General features: G+C 36.2%; 1 pseudogene; it reads left to right on the plus strand.

Moving 5' to 3' along the window:
- The window catches only part of LOC109680745 (small ribosomal subunit protein uS10-like), a 29,231-nt pseudogene extending 14,018 nt beyond the window's left edge, over positions 1-15,213 (plus strand).
- Positions 15,214-15,459: the final 246 nt, after the last annotated feature.

Below are 15,459 nucleotides of genomic sequence, written 5' to 3' on the forward strand. Positions count from 1 at the left end.
GCCTTCCGTTTTGTTTTGCAGTTCTGTTTCGTTCTTTTTTCTGAGGTTTTCCATATCCTGGCTGTTTTCTTCTTTATTGTTGTCTATTTTTGTCCTGAGTTCATTTATCCATTTATTCATTGTGTTCTCTCTTTCATTTTGGTGTTTATACAGTGCTTCTATGGTTTCCTTTATTTCTTCTTTTGCTTTTTCAAATTCTCTATTTTTATTGTCTTGGAATTTCTTGAGTGTCTCCTGTACATTTTGGTTGACCCTATCCAGTATCATCTCTATAAAATTCTCATTGAGTACTTGTAGTATGTCTTCTTTTAAATTATTCTTGTAGGCTTCATTGGGTCCTTTGGCATAGTTTATCTTCATTTTGTTGGAGTCTGGCTCTGAGTTTCTGTTCTCTTCATTCCCCTCTGGTTCCTGTACTAATTTTTTGCTGTGGGGAAACTGGTTTCCTTGTTTTTTCTGTCTTCCTGTCATTGTCCTTGGTGTTGTTACTGTCCCTGTACTGTGTGTAATTAAGTATTTTCTAGCTTGTAATAATAACAATGGTAATATTTAGAATGGAAGAGTGAGCTGAGATGGAAAGCAAGAAGTTAAAGAAAAGGGGAAAATAAATATACAGACAAGAGGGAGAAAGCAGAACAAGGTATCAGACAAGAGAGTTTCAAAGGTATAAACAGGGAGTGTTAGTGTACTAATCGACAGTAAGCTGAACAGACAATAGAGTGACAGAGAGAGGATTGAAAATCAAAGATAAAAAAAATAAAAAATAAGTATATGAAAGTAATATCTATTTATAAAAATGAATTAAAATAAAATGGAAAATAGAAAATTAAAAAAAACAAAAAAACCAAAAAACTTCCAAGTTTATATGCAATGCAATTTCAGTCTTAATAATTTGGATGTCTGTCTCAATCTCCAGTCCTGGAGTTGGTGCCTCAGATGTTGTTCTGTAGTTGTCTCATCAAAGGGGATGCATAAAGTAGAACAAAACTACACTCACACACACACAGAAGAAAAAAAAAAAAAAAGCCCCACCAAGTGTCCCCAGTTCAAATGCAATACAGTTTCAGTAAGTTTTTCGGCTTGCAGGTGTAATTCGGTTGTTCTCTCATCAAAGGTAGGGAGAAAAAGAAAAAAAAAAGTGTCTGGAGGCAGTTCTGAGAGTGGTATCTGCAACTGTGGCTTGCCTGCCTGCTGCTCTCAGCCTGTAGCTGGCGGCGTTATTTATGCAGATCTCTGGGGTGAGCTAGCACTCACCTGGTCCCACAGGCTTTGTTTGCTCAGAGTTCTCCTGTGCGGGGGAGGGGGGCCTCTGCTACAGGCTTTTCCCTTTCCAAGCACTGGGAAAGGCGACACTGCCCCGCATTGTCAGGCCTGCGTGTTTATTTACAGTTCACGTGGGAAGTGGGTCTTCCCTCCTCTCACAAGCGTCCCCACTCCTGGTTGCTGGCGCGCCCCGCTCCCGCCAGAGCCTCTCCGGCCCGCCCGGCTCGTTTATTTCCAGTCCCGGGAAGGATTCCCTTCCCCCAATCTTCAGCGCTCAGGGCGCCCCACCCTCTTTCCAGCGTGTCTTAACTGTTCTTATTGCTTAGTACTCAGTTTCTCTTTTTTTCCCGGGTGGAGGTCAGTCTGTCCAGGGGGCTATGCTGCTCTGGCCCAGGCTTGTCTGTGGGGGAACCGCGGTACCGCGAAGCTCACCTGGTCCGCGTCTTCCCAAGCCGTATGGGCGCCGGCCACTGGCGGCCCGGGGGCCTCCTCGGTTCTCCGTTTAACGTGAAGTGGAGATTCTCTGCGCTGGCTGGAGATGTGGAGGAGTCAAAGTTATGCCTTTTCTCGGTGATTATGCCTGCAAAGTGTGTCTCTAGCGTCTCTCCAAGATTTCACTATAGGAGGGTCGCTTTCTGCTTCCTACCTCTAGCCGCCATCTTGGAATTCCCCTCCATGTTGTCTTTAAGTTGTAGGCAATTTTATGCAAGGCAACGGAAAGGTACACTATTTTCTTTTACTATTTAGTTCTCTGTTCATAGTGTATCCATTCCAGTTCCTGCTGGGAAATCTCTGTTTCTATCTCAATGAATATCATGAGTGCAAATACTGTCCTGGTATGTAAACCATGGAGTGGATGCTTAAGGAATTGACTATAGATATTTGCAAGTGATATTGTTTTGCAATTTTTCTAAGGAATTCAGAAAATTCTCAGATACAGATTAAATCCAAAATAATGAGTATAAACAATATTAGCATTCTTCTTTTGATCTATTACTTTACTGTTGAAGCACTAACTGACCAGTATGACAGTCTGTTCTCTTATAGTGGATCAGTGTCACTGTAGTAACTTTCTTAAATCAGTTATATTAATTGTTCTTTTCAATGCTAAAAGATAAATATTTTAAAAAACAGTTTATGTGGTTTATGGACAACATATATCATATGTTTGCATGTTCTCCTCAAAAACAATTTCCACTTCATCTAATTCATATTCAATTCACTACACATGGTACTTTATTATTATTATAATTGCTTCTGATAATTATCTTCATAGCTTTATGACTACAGAGAATGGCTATGTATTTGCTTCCTCTGTCTCTGTCTATGGTCTGACTTACTCCTGTAAAAGTACTATAAGAACAGAGAGCTTTTCTATTTTGTTCACCAACTTTTACACAGAATATGAGACAGGTTGCTAATTAGCTCACATGAATTAGAAATTCTATGTACTCGAAATGTTCATCGACAAATTGCATTAAATGTTACTTTTTCTGAAGTGTTTTATATGCATTGAGATATCTAGAAAAAATTCAAAAATAGATACTTGCAAATATATATATATATATTTTGCCTTACTGAGACTTGAACTCAGGGTCTACAACTTGAGGCACTCTACCAACCCTTTTTAATGTTGGTTGGGTTTTTTTTGAAATAGGGTCTCACGAGCTACTTATTCTGGGCTGGCATCATACTATGATCCTCCTGATCTCTGCTACCTGAGTAGCTAAGATTACAGGTGTGAGCCACCAATGCCTGGCTTGGACATTATAAATATTTTTGCAATAATGACCACAAAACTACTGATTGACTCCTAGCTTATGGCTAGCAAAAATCCAACTTTAGAGAAGTGTCTGTGTGTAAACAGTGTGAGATAACAAATAACCTCAGCTTTTTCACTAATTTATTAGCTTAATATATTGTTTTAATTAAACAAAATAAGAATTTAAACAAAGTAAATTAAGGAGCCATACATGGGGATGCGTACTGTAATCCTAGCATGAATGCAGGAGTCCTGGGCCAACCTGGACAATAGAGAGACTCTGTCTCACTCCCTTCCCTCCCCAGAAAGAAATTTAAAAGGCTTTTATATAATAATTACTACCAAAAATTTTTCTGAAAAATAATTTTTTTCTTAAGTATATTTATTTAAGAAGCTAATAAATTGGGTGGTTAAATGAACTCATAATTCTTTCTGCTGAACATGGAAAGACAATTTTTATGTACTTCATAATTATTCTCCTGTGGAAGTCAATGTGATCCAAAATTAACAGTAGGTAGAAAGAGAGAAGACTTTGCCAGACCAGATATGGCACTACTGCAAGAGCTTTTCCCAGAAATAAACATGCCTTTCCTGATGAAGAAGTAACTCAGTATTAAATATGTTTGAAATCTAGGGGAAATTTAGAAGAGCTACTTGTCATTTTTGGCCATAGGACCAAAGTAAAACAATATGCTAGGATTCCCAGAGGAATGAAAAGCAAAATGAATACAGATGTACACATAATTTAATTTTCAAAATTAGATATTAAATAATCTAACAGTATTGGGCACTGTGTACTCTGATATGTCAATGAATAATAACAAAAGTTATGCCTCATGAGATATTTTATTCTTCAAATAAACATGATGAAGTTATTAAAACATTAGAATAAAATATTAAAGTTATTAAAAACATAAAGAATAAAATAGAAAGTGAAAAACTGGAAAATGAGAAGCACTTATTATAGGAAAATTATTTTCAAAAGGAAAGAAAAGCTATGGAGAATTAGTAATGCCAACATCTGTGACACATTCTCCATTCCCATTTGGCCTCTTGGACTGTTTAGATGGACAAGGAATAAATTTGAATCACCTCACTGACCAAAGTGAGTTTGTAGAATTAAAAGTGTAAAATAATCCAGATGTCACTGTATTAATGCATATAATCCTAGCTAGTTGGGAAGCTGAGACCAGGAGGATCAAAATTGAGGTTGTCACCAGCAAAATTTAGCAATACTCCATCTCAATCAACAACTGAACACAGTGGCACATTCCTGTCACCCTAAGCTCCACACGTGTCTCAAATTGGGATGATTACACTTCCTTGCCAACCTGGGGATAGGGATGGTCATGACTCCCCATCCCAATGGAGAAAAGTTGAGCATGATGGGATGTGCCTGTAATCCCAGATATGGTGAGAAGCATAAATAGAAGGATTGCAGTCCAGGCTGGCCTGGTTAAAAAGTGAGATCCTATATTCAGAGTGTCTAACAACTGTGAAGAGCTGAGCTCAAATACGACTGCTACCTCCCAAAAGAGTACAAAATAAATTGCAGTAAATCAACCAGCAAAACCCCTTGTTCCTTCCTATTATTGCTTATACTCTCTCTACAACAAAATTAGAGATTAGGGCAAAATAGTTTCTGCTGGGTATTGAGGGGGGAGCAGGAGGGGGTGGAGTGGGTGGTAAGGGAGGGGGTGGGGGCAGGGGGGAGAAATAAACCAAGCCTTGTATTCACATATGAATAATAAAAGAAAAATGAAAAAAAAATAAATAAATAAAAGATGAAAACTGTAAAAAAAAAAAAAAAGAAGCAACAGAACAATTGTATCAATCAAAAGAACATCAAGGAGGTAAGGAACATTCAAAGACTGATGTAACGTACGTATTAAGTGAAATGTTTTTTCTGGGCCAGAATAGTTGTAACCAAGGAATTAGAGATATAGAATGGATTCTATACTTGTGCACTTATATTGATGTGATAGAAAGTCCTATCATTAAAATTGAAATCATGAAAAACCTGCAGTTATTGAAAATGGCAAGGTCAAAATTCTGACCAAAAAATGCTTTTGTCATAAAAATTAAAGCAACCAGCAATTCTTGTGAAAGAAAAGATAGTAAATATGGGTAAGATAATAACCATTGTGAAGTTATCCATTTTCATTGTTTATTGGGGATGAGTACTGAACTCATTTCAAATGATATCTAAGAGTGCAGGTTGGTTATACAGCCATTTATTTGTAATTTGACATCATTCTCCAAGATAACTTCAAAGTAGTCACTCAGCACAACTGTCAAGTAAGCAACACCTTCCCAATTTCATAGACAAGGGGAAGAAGGTTCAAATAAATGAAGTGATTTGGCAGTTGATGGAAATGAGAAGAAATAGACTTACATTTCTGTCTGTAAATTGAGTATGGTTTGACAAACACCTTCCTGATAAAACAGAGTTGGTCACATCTCTACTGTACTGTGACAAGTTGAATTAATACAGGGAATGTTATATTTCAATATCCAATTAAATACTTCCTTAAGACAGCAATGTAAGCTATAGTTTGCATTCTTTTATTTGTGAATGTATGATTTATGTAATTTACAGAGAAATTGTGGAAAGTGCACAAAAGTGTTAGGATGCTAAGAACTTGGAGATCTATATGAATGTATCATTTTTTGGTTTTTTCCCTCTATACTGTTTTCTTTCATGTTCTTTCATGACTCACAAATATGATGAAATTGGCCTTAAGTAATCAGTTATATATATTTTTAATCTTACAGGATACAAGCACAAATAATGTTGATGTTTTTTTCTCTCAGATAAATAAAACTAACATCTTTTAATCCCATAACATGCCTGGTTCATAACAAATAATTTTGCAGTTTCTTTAATATAAAGATGGATAGTTTATTAAGATAGACAAGTGTATAGTGGGAGGGTAGAGCCCCCAGAATTGAGGAGGGATCCCAAGAATGGGTGCCCCTCATTTTGCAGTTTTAATGTAGTGAAGTTCTTTCATCAAACTTTCTTCTTGACATGGACTAAACAGAGATAAAACTCTTTTTATTTCCTAGCATACAGTAAGTTGGAATTTATAGGGTTTAAGGTCAATATTAGAAATGTCCATTTGAAGAAAACTTAACTTTTTACATTGTAACACATGATATAAAACCACACAAAAAACTAAACTAACAAAATATTTTGATTCAACTATGCTTTCAAGCAATATGGAATCCACTTTTCTTATTACAGACCAAAAATACTGATGGAGGAGGTGAATACAACTATGACATAGTATGAGAAGTATAGACCACTCTACCAAGTATTTGAATATATATTGTCACACAAGCCCTAGATACCATCAAAATACATTCCTTCAAAGTAAGTCACCATCATTATTGTCATTATTCATCTGGAAAGTGAAAAACAAAATCTATATTTGGAATTCAGCACCATCTATCCTGATTAATGCAGCTCTATCCTCTTGCCTAAACCATTAAATTTTCACCTATGGGATTATATTATATAACAAATGTTGTGTTCACTTACTTTTTGATATCTACAACTAAACTATTATGTCAAGGAAACCCAAAACTCCTTATCATAACTGCTGCTTCCTATTACACTTACTTCAAAATATGGGGTATTTAACAAATTTTAAATCAGTATCATTAGGTATATGATAGGAAGTATAATATATATAACTAAACAAAGCATAAAATTATATTAGATGCAATGTCATTTGAATATAGGGAATATTAAACAATTACATGTGCTTCTGTTGTATGTTGACATATTCAATAAGAAATTCAATTTAATATATTAATACTGATGACTTCTTATATATCGAAGTAATAAAGTGGAAAGAAGTGTATTCAAGGCTTTGTTGAAAGTTTTTGTATACAATGAAATACAATATATATCATTGAAGTGCTTATTTTGCACTTCATTATTATGCCATTCCAAGGGCATAGAGAAGGGCTCTGAGGAGCCAGTTCCAGGAAGGTGGCATCTAAGAATTCCTTCACATAAAATGAGATGTGTTTATGCAATTGTCCTATTGTCAAAGGTGGAGATAGAAGGCAAACAACTTTTGAGGTTGGGGGAGAGTGGCAGTTTCATTGAATGACTGTTAGTTTACAATTTTATTATGATATTAGGTAGTAAGTGAGAGTACGTAACTGGAAATACAATGGTAAAATATTTTCTCCAAGAAACAGAACAATGAGGTCAGAAACAACACTGAAATGAAGTTTTGGATAATGTCTACCATTCTTTTTTTTCTGTCTTGTTTTCTTTTATTATTCATATGTGCATACAAGGCTTGGTTCATTTCTCCCCCCTGCCCCCACCCCCTCCCTTACCACCCACTCTGCCCCCTCCCTCTCCCCCCACCCTCAATACCCAGCAGAAACTATTTTGCCCTTATTTCTAATTTTGTTGTAGAGAGAGTATAAGCAATAACAAGAAGGGACAAGGGTTTTTGCTGGTTGAGATAAGGATAGCTATACAGGGCATTGACTCACATTGATTTCCTGTGCATGGGTGTTACCTTCTAGGTTAATTCTTTTTGATCTAACATTTTCTCTAATACTTGTTCCCCTTTTCCTATTGGCCTCAGTTGCTTTTAAGGTATCTGCTTTAGTTTCTCTGCGTTAAGGGCAACAAATGCTAGCTAGTTTTTAGGTGTCTTACCTATCCTCACCCCTTCCTGTGTGCTCTTGCTTTTATCATGTGCTCATAGTCCAATCCCCTTGTTGTGTTTGCCCTTGATCTAATGTCCACATATGAGGGAGAACATACGATTTTTGGTCTTTTGTGCCAGGCTAACCTCACTCAGAATGATGTTCTCCAATTCCATCCATTTACCAGCGAATGATAACATTTCATTCTTCATCATGGCTGCATCTGTTCATCAAAAGAAATGGTCTCTAAACTGAAGAGAACACCCACAGAGTGGGAGAAAATATTTGCCAACTATACATCAGACAAAGGACTGATAACCAGAATATATAGGGAACTTAAAAAACTAAATTCTCCCAAAACAAATGAACCAATAAAGAACTGGGCAAGTGAACTAAACAGAACTTTCTCAAAAGAAGAAATTCAAATGGCCAGAAAACACATGAAAAAAATGCTCACCATCTCTAGCAATAAAGGAAATGCAAATTAAAACCACACTAAGATAACATTTCACCCCTGTTAGAATAGCCATCATCAGCAACACCACCAACAACAGGTGTTGGCGAGGATGCAGGGAAAAAGGAACCCTCTTACACTGTTGGTGGGAATGTAGACTAGTACAACCACTCTGTAAAAATATTTGGAGGCTACTTAAAAAGCTAGACATCAATCTACCATTTGATCCAGCAATACCACTCTTGGGGATATACCCAAAAGACTGTGACACAGGTTACTCCAGAGGCACCTGTACACCCATGTTTATTGCGGCACTATTCACAATAGCCAAGTTATGGAAACAGCCTAGATGCCCCACCACGGACGAATGGATTAAGAAAATGTGGTATCTGTCTACCATTCTTGACATGAGAAGGATGCATCACAGTCACTGGGTGGAGAACACATTTAAATTGAATGATGTCACATAAAACTAGAAAAATGAAATATAAAAAATGGAAAGAGAATTAATTAGTAAGAATTCAGTAGCTTTTTTAGCTAATGAGGAAATTTTATTTTATATTTTCATATTATTTAAAAATAGATGGTTTTTGTTTCACCTCTTGATATACAAAAACCTTGAGAAACAGTATTCTCATCACTACAAGAAGAAAACAGCAGAAAATGCTGCAAATACCTGACTTCTTTTCCTTGAAAAATACTGCTTCCATTGACATATTGAAAAGAGGAAGAATAAAAGTGCACATCGATAGCATTTCTTGGCCTATCAGGGAATTGAGGCTTTACAGCATACCAATAACCTAAAATCTCATAAGTACAGAGTCACAGCTGGTATCTGCTTACCTGGAGCAGAAGCCATTGAACCTTCAATATTTTGAGAACTTTAATGATGAGTTTGATGAGTTTGTGGAGGATGATGAGGACTAGTGTGAGAGTGAGAAATTCCTGGGAGCTATGTTCTGGTGGGGATAGGGTCTTACACATTAATGGACATTACTTTCTGGAATTCCACCATATTCTCATTGTGAATTGCAAAGAAAGATCACTTCATGTCTCTGGAAGGGGTGTAGAAAGTGATTAGTTAGAAACAGAACCAGAATGTTCTTAAAAAATGAGTACCTGCTGGAGGAAGGCTTGGTAAGAGCTATATCTCACTTACTGGGCAGGAGATTATCAATGTCAGCCCTTCTAAACTTCTTTTCAAACTGAGACAGAATTGTTGTTTCCAAGGTCTTTGGCTTTGGAGAGTGGGGAGATGTTTGCAAATGGGTACAAAATTTCAGTTTAATATGCATCAAGTTATGGAGCTATAATGGACAATGTGGTAATTACTGTTAGCAACCTTCTTCTGTACTTAAAATTTGCTAAGAGAGTAGATTTCATTCTATTTTCATCACACACACACACACACACACACACACACACACACACACACAAGAACAAGCAAATTAAGTTGTAAGGGGATGCTTCCAGCTTGATTGGTATATTAGCTTGATTGGGATAATCATTTTACAGTGTAGAAGTATATGTGGTCATTATATTGTATACCTGAAATATATACAGCTTTGTTTGTCAAAAAGTCTTAGTAAATCTGGGGAAGAAGATATTATATGTAAGGTACAAGAAAGTCAGGTTGAAAAAATTGATGGGCTTCCATTAACATAACAAGCAATAGTACTGAGCCTAAGATATAGCTGTTCCATCAATTTTGAAATCTGTTATTGCTGTCATGTCAACTGGAACATGAGTGCCAGGTACATTTTCTTATGAAGAATTATACTTCAGGCATTGTAACAGTACCTTTCATTTTTATTGCTAGTCAAACCCAGGTCTTATGTAATCCATATACATTTATAGCAGCTATGATGCAGATTTTAGTGACTAATGCATTCCAATATACTGTTATAAGAATAAACTATTTTATTTATTTTTGCTGAAATACATAACAGCTGTTTTACTGAATCTGCTGCATGTTGCATATTTGCATATTATTTGATTTTACTATGCTATAATTAAATAAGCAAACATTCATGCTTTAATATGTTTTTTTCTAAAACTTGTCTACATTAATCGTAGAAAACATGCCATTGTCCTCGGACACCTACAGGAGATTTTCACATGAATGTAAAGTGCCCAGGACAGTAAATGATGTTCATTATTTGTCTTTTCAATCTCCTAACATCAATCCTTAACTTTCTGATTAGATTTTGTGTATCCCTAGAAGAAAAATATGTTAGCATGATAATGTCCGTTTGGCCTCACATATAGAACAATCACTGACACGTGTGGTTTAAGCGGCCACCTCTATTCTGAAAGTGAAAAACTTACATATTTTAGACTTTATCTCTTTCATTAGTTTAAATATTTATTATATGCATTACACGTTGGTTTTTGTAAAATACTTAGGAGATAATATGTTGGTAAAAAAGGCATAGGAATCTCCTGTTTCTATACATACTATATTCATTTGTGGAAATGACAAAATAAATGTAAAGATTCTTGATTTCAACTTTGGACAAGGTGAGGTGGAGGTCTTTATCAGACATCTAAGTGAAAAGGGGAAACAGATGACTTGATATAAATGAACCTAATCCTATTTTCCTAGTCCATTACCACTAAGGTGGAATGCAGCTAAAGTTAAACTTAACTAGTTGACTGAATCTCTTCCCAATCTGATTCCCTTTACTTGCAATCTTTGAGACTACCACCCTCCTTGATCCTGTCAAATGAGAAGCATGGACATCATTTCTAGTTCACGTACTTCCTCCAGGCTCTCACTCCAATTACTTATCCACTCCTGACAGAGGGAGAAAACAGAAAGTTGCCCAGCAAAAGCAAAGTCAACATTGCATAACAAAGCTACATTAAGAGACATCTTCAGGAAAAAAACTGTTCACTAAGAAAGTCACCCCATAAAAGTAGCAGAGATTACTCATCCAGCATATGAGCAAATTTCAAGATAAGAGCACACGGATGAGGAAAACAAGGTAATATGCCTCCAAAAGAGATGAAAACTACAACTTCTTCAGCTATTTATTTCTGCTCTCCCTGCCTAATTCACCCATAACCTGGAACATTTTGATAGATGGCAAACTGATAGCTCTTCTTACATTAGGAGGTCTTCAAAAGGGTCTTCCTCCAGTACAGATTTAGGCAGACAATAAGTCTTTATAAAATGTAAGTAATCTCAAAACAACCTTTATTAACTGAACTAATATCCCTTGCACAGTGTTATTCCTAGATTTATTTCTATTCACATCTCCCACACCTTTTTAGCTAGAGCTTCATGCTTCAGCCATTATAATAATTTTAATTCCCTGTTACTGAATGTTATATAAATTCTCATAATCTGGTTTCTTTGCCTTGAATAACCTTTCTATAGTGTCCATTTTTCTCCCTCATCTCAAGAATTACTCCATCATTTATTTCTTTCCTTTTGCTTAGTGATCATATTATCAGTTGTGAATATACTATCTTTAAAATATATGTTTCAAGCTTGCAAGTAAATGTGACTAATGGTTTTGTAAAATTGCATAATATAAATAAGGGAGAGGCAGCTCTTATGCATATTCCATAATGTGATCCAGAGCATGTTTTTTATGAAAAATAATAGGGCATTTTTGTCTTTAGAGAAACTGGATCAACTGCACAGCCAGTCTGCATGATTTTCCATTCTCTTGGGGTCTGCCAGGCTCAGATTTATTCTGCATGTCTCTTTCTTTTTTTAAATCTGCTCACTTACATTTTGTTCCTTACTTCCTACTACTTTCCCCACATGGTGGTAAAAGAAAAATGATTCAAAGATATAAAACAATCACCAAATAAATGGGAGAAATTCAAGAGCACCACTTCATGGTTACTGGGAAAATTTTACTAATATGGTAAATATGGGCAAAATTTTTTCAATTTGTAGCAACAGAGATTTAAAGAATGCTCCTTTCATTGTGTAGGAAAATAAATACTTATTTTGGCAAGTATTTGCCTTAACTTGAAATAGGAATGATGCAATGGATTCATTAAGGGAGGGAGAACAGTAAATGATTTTCTCCCTACTACAGATGTTTGCATTTTACAAGAATGTCTTTAATAGAGAATAAGAGCTTTAAGCACTCACAAGTTATGTGGAGTTATACATAATATATATATATATAGTGAGGATTCTGGAAATCCTCACTAAGTTAAAATATTGGAATCTGTATTATAAAATATGAGTGCATTGATTTAAAAATGTTTAACTCATACTTGGCTTCTACAAGAGATATCGAAATACATGTTAAATTACCATGTTACAAATATTTGAAAATAATCAGCATAAAATTTATCAGCATGAAAATCCTAATATCAGAAGCAACAGCTGTTAAAAACATGTTTGTTGAATGTTTGTGGAAACCAAGACCTGAAAGGTTTATAAGTTTTTTTAATAAATAAATCTTGCTAGAGGAAATGAGAGTAGCTGAAACACAAATAGAATATTAAGAATTTGTAGAGTAAAATAAAACTAGCACTGAAACCAGAGAGAAATGAAAATAAGGGATAATTAGGGCAAAGATATAGAGTAAGTCATTGCTAAATTGAGAGTAATTAGAAAAGGACTACATCGTTATTCATTATCCTCTCACTAATCAAATAAAAACTATCATTAAATGTGCTTGCAGGCTAAAATGTGTTTTGGAATACTAAAGAGCATGCACATTATTTCAGGAATTGGCAGTAAGATAGTGAAAAATCATGTGAAATGAGAATAGATCCAGAGAATTTCCTTAGAATTTGGGAGTGGGGTTTGCCATGGAAGATGTAGCAAGACAAGAATGGGTCATAGGAAAAGAATGATGCCTCATTGGACACTCCATATAGACAACTTTATTTTACTTACTCTGATAATTTGGTTTTATTCTTTTTGGAATTCTTAGTCATTAAACCTTCAGTGATTTTCCAAAAGGGGGTTAGAAACTTCCCCATATCTTTAAATGTCCCTCTATAAGTTATCATTCAGCCTAAAGCCTCAGTAAAATATTGTTTAATTATTCCAATAATATTTGCAGTGTGCTTTTGTGTCTGAGACATTGAGCTAGGGGTTGTGCGTGTGTGTGTGTGTGTGTGTGTGTGTGTGTGTGTGTGTGAAGAGACAAGAGATACTACCCCTTCTGCCACAGAATTTTGAAATGAATAGCAGAGACATTTACTAATCAAGTAATCACAGAGATATATGAACTTATAACTGCAGATTTACTGTGAAGTAAATGTTTATCATACATTGAAGTCAAATATTAGGAAAATCCAAACTTATCAGGATGGTTGTTGGAATGCTTTGTTGAGAATGTGACATTTGGTGCTATATTCAGCTGGTAGATAAGTATGAATTAGGTAAGAAAATGCAGATAGAGAACAAAACTCCTGGTAAAGAGAAGTGTATCTGTCTAATGGGAACACAGAGATAACACAGAATATTGAACAAAAGTTAATATATGGAATTCTTGACTATAAGGATTGGACTAGTGAGTGACTGGTTAGTAAGAAGTAAATAAAACTTAAACAATTCATGAATGGAAGTTAAAATTGGCAGACACTATCCTGGTAGCAGAGGTGGGCATCCAAGTAATGCCCCACTTCTCTCCAAGTGCAAGAGAGAGGATTTGTCAGAGAAGACACTGCTTTTGTTGGAGGACAGAAAGGTAGCTGATAGGCTACAGTGGGAACATGCTAAAATTCTTCTTCCCAGAGTATCAAGGAAAGTATTCCCCTAGAATGTGTTTCTTAGGAAGAATTTCTCTACAAAACAAGCATCGGACCTAATCTGTTGGCCCTGAGCTGCTCATTTCTACAAACTGCAAGAACACTGTACTAGGGAAGCAATGTGTACTCCAGTGCCTGGCACTGCAGAGGCTGGTCCCTGGGAAGTCCTGTGTACAGCACCTTGCCAGGACAAGTGTGTCAGACCACAAAGAAAAGGTCTTTCTTTCTGCAAAGTCTTTTTAGTATCCTCTACTGATAAAATTTACAAGTATGCCAGATAAGGAAAAATAGTGCCTACCTCCAATCCTGACATTGTCAGTGAAGTATATATTTGATTTTGACAGACAATAAATTAACAAGTGCCCAAGGAACTGATTGTGTAGAAGGAGGTTCTAGGCTGGTAAAACAAACAGATTTGAGGAAATCACTCAAGAATTAGTAGAACTTTTTGAGGGAGATGTGGTTGTGGATGCAGCAGAGCTTTGTTCTCTTTGCCCCTCCTCCTGACTCACCACTGTTCACTTCCTGTGGAGGAACAAGTACGTCAGGAAGCTGCACCTTAACCATGGCTTTTATTTTATTTTTTTTTTCATTTTTCTTTTATTATTCATATGTGCATACAAGGCTTGGTTTATTTCTCGCCCCTGCCCCCACCCCCTCCCTTACCACCCACTCCACCCCCTCCCGCTCCCCCCCTCAATACCCAGCAGAAACTATTTTGCCCTTATCTCTAATTTTGTTGTAGAGAGAGTATAAGCAATAATAGGAAGGAACAAGGGGTTTTGCTGGTTGAGATAAAGATAGCTATACAGGGCATTGACTCACATTGATTTCCTGTGCGTGGGTGTTACTTTCTAGGTTAATTCTTTTTGATCTAACCTTTTCTCTAGTACCTGGTCCCCTTTTCCTATTGGCCTCAGTTGCTTTAAGGTATCTGCTTTAGTTTCTCTGCATTAAGGGCAACAAATGCTAAAGATACTAGGAAAACCCCCGTTGAGCCGGAGGTGGCCATTCACCGAATTCAAATCACCGTCACCAACTGCTATGTGAAGTCTCTGGAGAAGGTGTGTGCTGACTTGATCAGAGGTGCCAAGGACAGGAACTTCAAAGTGACAGGGCTGGTCCACATGCTAACCAAGACTTTGAGAATCACTACAAGAAAAATACCTTGTAGTGAAGGTTCTAAGACGTGGGATCGGTTACAGATGAGAATTCACAGTAACTCATTGACTTGCACAGCCCTTCTGAGATTGTTAAACATATTACTTCAATCAGTTCTGAGCCAGGAGTGGAGGTCGAAGTCACCACTGCAGATACCTAAGTCAACTATTTTACTAAATTTAATAAACTGACTTATAAATTGTTTTTTAAAAAAGAGTTAGTAGAGGATATTCTCCTCATGGATTTTGGTTTGAATATTATTTAATGTTTCTTAAATATAGAAAGGTGTTCACAACCCTCTTACACTGTTGGTGGGAATGTAGACTAGTACAACCACTCTGGAAAAAAATTTGGAGGCTACTTAAAAAGCTGGACATCGATCTACCATTTGATCCAGCAATACCAC

The sequence above is a fragment of the Castor canadensis genome, chromosome 4, assembly GCF_047511655.1.
Source record: "Castor canadensis chromosome 4, mCasCan1.hap1v2, whole genome shotgun sequence".
Taxonomy (NCBI): domain Eukaryota; kingdom Metazoa; phylum Chordata; class Mammalia; order Rodentia; family Castoridae; genus Castor; species Castor canadensis.